The sequence below is a fragment of the Triticum aestivum genome, chromosome 1B, assembly GCF_018294505.1.
Source record: "Triticum aestivum cultivar Chinese Spring chromosome 1B, IWGSC CS RefSeq v2.1, whole genome shotgun sequence".
In the NCBI taxonomy this organism is placed as follows: Eukaryota; Viridiplantae; Streptophyta; class Magnoliopsida; order Poales; family Poaceae; genus Triticum; species Triticum aestivum.
In genome coordinates, this window is record NC_057795.1 from 540,844,069 (window position 1) to 540,850,521 (window position 6,453).

Below are 6,453 nucleotides of genomic sequence, written 5' to 3' on the forward strand. Positions count from 1 at the left end.
TAGGCAAATAGTACTCCCTCCGTTCCTAAATAATTGTCTTTCTAGAGATTTCAACAAGTGACTACATACGAAGCAAAATGAGTGAATCTACACTGTAAAACATGTCTACATACATCTGTATGTTGTAGTCCATTTAAGATGGCTAGAAAGACAATTATTTGGGAACGGAGGGAGTACTTCTTTAGCACGGCGTTCAGTGCTATGCGTATTGTGGACGTCCTCTGGCTTTGAGATCGAGCAGAATCACCGATGCATCTGACACTTGAAGACTTTTAGGATCATATCTCCACCTTATGAAACCTTACGTGTACATGGACCGGCTCAGTTCTCTCTCCCCTCCCTCCTCCCTTTGCGGTCACTAGATGATCTCTTGTTTTTGTACCATGGGACAGCACTGTGGCTCTTGTTCGGTGTGAACATGTGATGCATATGTGCCTGGTTTTTGTGATCCCATTTTCTCCATCTGCAGAACATTTGGCCTGCATTTCGTATTCACACTACCATTCTGCCTTTTCCAATCGCCTATAGGTCTTCAACTTTGTCCATACCCTTCTCATCCAGGAGGCATTTCAAAAGTATGGATTTTGTATTATTATTTTTTTGTCAGCCATTGTTGCCATGTCGAGCATTTTTTTCTGGCCGGCATGATAGATGTGAACGCACGAGAGGGAGACAGCCAAAGCACGGCTAACCGGTATGAACTCGTTAAATGTTGTTCTAATTTTTTTTTCTCCATACCAAATCACACGACATCACACCGCTCTTCCTCCCAATCTTCTTCATCACCTAGCTCAGTCCGCTGCTAACTCAGCCGCGCCCAGTGGAACAACCTGACCACCACGACCGGCCCACGGGAGTTGCCACCCACCGCCCACCCTAGCCGCAAGCAAGCGTCGTCGCCGGGTTCATCCACAACTGGTACCACCACCACCTCTCCCTTCCCCCTCCTCTCCGCAACCATTTTTGCAATGCTTGTTTTATGAAGCATCCTTTCATTATCTACAGGCATTTAGGCACTGCCCCGTAAAAAGCTTGAAATTTAGTCTACACAGATTTGCAAGTTTTCCCCCAATCGAGCTAGTCTTGATAATACAGAACCTTACCCTCTTAAATTGCCCATCATATTCCTAGGGTATGGACGGATCCGATCCGCGGATTATGGTTACTGGGGAAGATCTACAGATCTGCAATGCCAATCCAACGCTCACATCTAGGATTTCTCTCCAAAAGTTTTGTTGTATTGTTTCTCAGTTCGACCACCAGAAACACGAGTTGGCAAAGGAAACTGGTTTCGGTGGACTGCTGGAAATCAAAATAATGCGCGAAGGAGGAAAACCCACATTCACCATATCATGAATGATCAAGGGTGGGTGACCGAGCACAACGCCAAGGAAAAAATAATTCACGACCATTTCTCGCATATAATGAAAAGGGGAAGTGCAAGCACAAAGGACTTCAATTGGGAGGAACTTAACCTGGAGTCGCATGACCTACATGAGCTTGACTCTCCCTTCCCCGAGGAGGAGGTCATCGAGGCAATAAATAGCATGCCTAGCGACAAGGCGCCTGGGCCGAATGGCTTCACCGGTCTCTCCTTCAAGAAGTGTTGGGCCATCATCAAGCATGACCTCATGAGGGTGATTCAATGCTTTGACTCCCTCCACACAACAAATCTTACTGGCTCAACTCTGCGAATGTTGTGCTGCTTCCTAATAAGGATGGGGCGGAGAGCATCGTTGATTATAGGACCATCAGTCTCATTCATGGAATCGCCAAGATCATTGCAAAAGTGCTTTCCATAAGGCTCGGACTGCATATGTCCACCCTCATCTCCAACGCTCAAAGTGCTTTCATCAAAACACGGAGCATCCATGACAACTTCATGTATGTTCGAAACCTCGCGCAGCGCCTTCACAAGAGCAAGACCCCCTCCCTGCTATTCAAATTGGACATTCGCAAGGCCTTTGACTCTGTCAAATGGGAGTACTTGCTTGACCTCCTTCGGAGACGAGGTTTCCCAAGCAAATTTCAAGAGTGGATTGCGGCACTCCTATGTTCCTCATCTTCGAGGATCCTCTTGAATGGGGTACCTGGTGCTCTCATCAAGCACGGCCAGGGGCTACGCCAAGGGGACCCCGTCTCTCCACTTTTGTTTGTCATAGCTATTGACCCCCTACAACGTATCCTTGACATAGCGGCAAAAAAGGGGCTGCTTCATAAGCTCCGAGGGAGAGGTGTCATGGTGCGTATCTCCCTCTATGCGAACGACGCAGCAGTGTTTGTAGCTCCGATTAAAAGTGATGTGGACAACCTTGCGACTATTCTGAGAGGCTTTGGGGATGTCACCGGTATGTGCACCAATTTCCATAAGAGCTCGATGGTTCCGATTCAGTGCGGTAACCTTGACTTGGGGCAAATCACCCAAGGGCTGCCGGCTGTTAAGGCCTCCTTCCCGCTGCATATTTGGGCCTACCACTCTCTGTGTGGAAGCTAAAGATCGTTGACTTGCAATTCCTTGTGGACAAGGTGGCAAGCAGATTGACAACATATGAGGGCTAGAACATCACCACCATTGGGCGAGCGGCTCTTGTCAAGTCGGTGCTCGCTTCCCAAGTGGTCTACTTCATCACGCCGCTTGTCATACAACCCACCATCCTTCAAAACATCGACGAGCTTGAGAGGGCCTTCCTATGGTCTGGGTCAGATAAGACAACCGGGGCAAAATGCAAGGTCAATTGGGACATTGTCAGTCGGCCGCTTGCTTACGGTGGGCTTGGGGTCCTCAACACCAATAAGTTCGCGCGGGCTTTGAGACTGCGGTGGCCTTGGTATGAATGGAAGGAGCCAACAAAATTTTGGGTTGGGAGAGGTAACCCGTGTGATGAGGAAGATCTCAACTTCTTCTATGCTAGCACCACAATCAAGGTCGGGAATGGGGCGAAGACACCCTTCTGGGAATCCCCTTGGCTTCTTGGGCGCAAGCCCAAGGACATTGCTCCTCTCATCTATGAGTCTTCATCGCGAAAACATTGGAAGGTACGGGAGGCCCTCAAGGAAAACGTGTGGATCCTCAAAATCAGGCCACCTGCGGTTGTTTCCACCGAACATGTAACACAATTCTTCACCCTTTGGATGCTTCTCCATGAGGTGCATCTTGATGAGCTTGCCGAGGACGGCATAGTATGGAAACACTCGGACTCTGGGCATTACTCTGCGGCCTCTGCTTACAAGGCACAATTTTTGGGTTTGGTCCTCTCCCCCATGGACCAAATGGTTTGGAAGCCTTGGGCCCCACCGAAGGTCAAGTTCTTTGCTTGGCTCGCACTGCAATATAGAATTTGGACCTCCGATAGACTGGCTAAGCGGGGTTGTCCAAATTGTGGCCCTTGCCCCTTGTGCAGGGGAGTGCAAGAATGTGGAACACATCTATTCTTCATATGCCGCTTCACGTTGAGGCTTTGGAATTTCATTATTCAGAAATTTCTCATACACGACATGGACACGTCGGTGTGGAGCTCCTTCGACTCAGTCAAGACATGGTGGGCGAGCATGAGCGTCGTGGGCACCACCAACTGAAAAGCGAAGGCCTCGATCACCATGCTTGTGTCGTGGGTCATTTGGAATGAGAGAAACGCAAGAGTGTTCCGCCATAAGAGCACGTCTCCGCCAACTCTACTCAACACCATCATCGATGAGGCAAACCTTTGGATCACCGCCGGAGCAAAGAAGTTAAGGTCTTTTCTATTGCAAGAATAATTGGCATGCCGTATTCTGGGTGTGTGTTGTAACAAACTCTTCTCTCCTTATTTAATATATGAGGCAAATCTTTTGCCTCAGTTTCAAAAAAAAGTTCAGTTCATTCTTAATGGAGAGACTCGACCCTTTAACCTCCAAGGTTGATCTTGGGATGGGAAGGGAGATTGCAATCACAGATCTAGATGTCCAACACGTTTTTGCGTTGCCGAACAGCAACATATTGATACCCCCAGGTCACACAGGAATTTCAGAGCCATGCCTTTAGTTTACCAAGCTAGCATCCACATTTAGCTCTAAGGGTGTTCACAGTCTCAAGGCCCTAGAATCTGTTCTACTGCTACCCCTTGGAGAGAACTCATCTCGTCTGCTGAGAGATTGCTTCAAGATTGCTTATGTTGTTTTCTCTATTGGGCACGTCTTAAACCCATCTGCAAAGCACGACTACACTAGCATAGAATACTGGGCTGCGTTGGTCGTTCCACCAGCGATTAATTCATTCAATTAGTGCTGATATGTTAGAGAAGACCTATTGAAAGGAGCAATCAAGATGAAGTCTGATATCTCCCAACAAACAAGAACCATTCAAATATTGGTTGTCACCTTCTCCTCCAGGTAATATACATCACACCCCCTGCTTTTTCTTTGCCTGCGAGTAAATTGCATAAAACCACCACTTTGAGGGTTAGGTTTGCGAAAAACACTAGGATACATTTTCTCTGCAGAAGACACCACATCTTGCGTAATGGTTTTGCAAAAACCACTGATCGGCGGATCTGGCCCTGTTAAGTGAGATTATGATAGGTGGGTCCCATTTTTGCATACGTGGCGAAACGGCTCCAGCCAAACGACGTTAGGCAGGACACGGGGCCCACCTGTCAGTTGGGTCTTCTCCTCCAATTCTTCTTTCTTCCTCCTCTTACTGAAAAGTCTTTTCTGTCAAAAAAGACCTCCACTTTCTCCGCCGCCCGTCAGATCCATCGCGAGCACTTCCCTGAGGTGAGGTGCGGCAGCCACAACTCCTCCTTTGGCCGAGCCGCCTCCACTCTGGCCGAGCCCCCTCCTCCTCTGGCTGCCGGAGCGTCGCCTCGGCCCTCCCGCGCTCTTCTTTCCCGGCTCCGGCCATGGACTCCCTCCTCGGAGCCGAGCTCGCCCGTCACGGTGCGCCAACGGGCAGAGGGATTTTGGCGACGCAAGGGGAGCCCCTGCACGTACACATCGTCCAGTTGCATCGTGGGATTTCAGCGACGCCATGGGCTCCTTGACGCTTCCTCGTGGCCTCCTTGAGCAGAGGGCGTTTCACCGCGGGCTCGGGCCACGCCGCCCACCGGCATCACCGGCGCCCGGCGGCCCCTGCGGCTCCTCTCCCTTCCCTCTACTCCTAGTCGTCTAGATCGCGGCCCCGAGTCGTAGCCGCTGAACCACAACGCCACGGGCGAGCGCCATGGACGCCGCCGCCTTGCCCGCGCAGCCACGCCGCCCGCCGACGACCATCTCCCAGGCCACTGCCCCAAGCATACATGGCTTGCTGCGACACAGCCACTCCTCCTAGATCCCGATGGCAATGCCCCCTCGCCGGCGACGAGACACGACGTCGTACTGCTTCTCTGCTCGCGTGCTTGGGCCAGCCAGATCCATGGAGCTGATTGCTTTTTTGATTTTGATTGAAGGGTGTCCCTGTAAAATTACAGGGATTGGTTTGCAAATCTAGACAAATTCATCGTCAAACGCCGTTTGGCTGGAGCCGTTACGCCACGTATGCAAAAACGGGACCCACCTGTCATAATCTCACTTAACAGGGCCAGATCTGTCGATCAGTGGTCTTTGCAAAACCATTACGCGAGATGTGATGTCTTTTGCAGAGAAAATGTATCCTAGTGTTTTTCGCAAACCTAACCCTCAAAGTGATGGTTTTATGCAATTTACTCTTTGCCTGCTTATGATCATATCCACTTCGGCAGCTTTTTTCTAGTGTTGTCTTACTACCAGCTACGTTTCCACAACACTACAGGGCACAGTACTCGACAAAATATCTATCTCCAGCTCCTGCATTCCATAGAACATATACCAAGAATCAAGGTTTTCAATCGTGGAACGATCAAGAGGGCCATTCAAGCAGTAACACATAATGCATTTGGCGGCACGGCGTTCTTCGATCCTAATGTAAGCAACCATGCTTTGGACACTTGTTTGTACACACGCCCTCTCTATTCCCTTTTTCGCATTATGTCTTTTCTAGTAACAACACATTTTTATATGCAACGAACCTACACTTTTTTTCCAATGCAGTGTCAATTAATCGGAAATGCATCGGAATGCAGCAGCCGGCTAGCACTAGATGATGCCCCTGGACATGGCAAGCGTGCAATAAATCCTCAAACTACCCCACCCACTGTAGATCGGCTAGCAGAACCATTGCCACCAATCATTTTTGGCAACAGAGCTAGCCCGACTGACTTTGCTAATCAGATGCGTAGGAAGTACCCCAACATGGTAAGCAATAGATCAAAATATCATTTATTGGGGCTCCCGTCCCGCTCCCTCCCGCTAGGGTTCCGCCGCCGCCGGCCGCCGGCGCACGCCCCGGCCCATCCCGCCCCCCTCTTCCCCCTTCCCTCTCGTTCCCGCCCCTGCATCGCGCCCCTCCCCTTCTCTCTCTTCCTCCCTCCCTCCCTCTCTCTCTCCCTCCCTCCCCCTCCC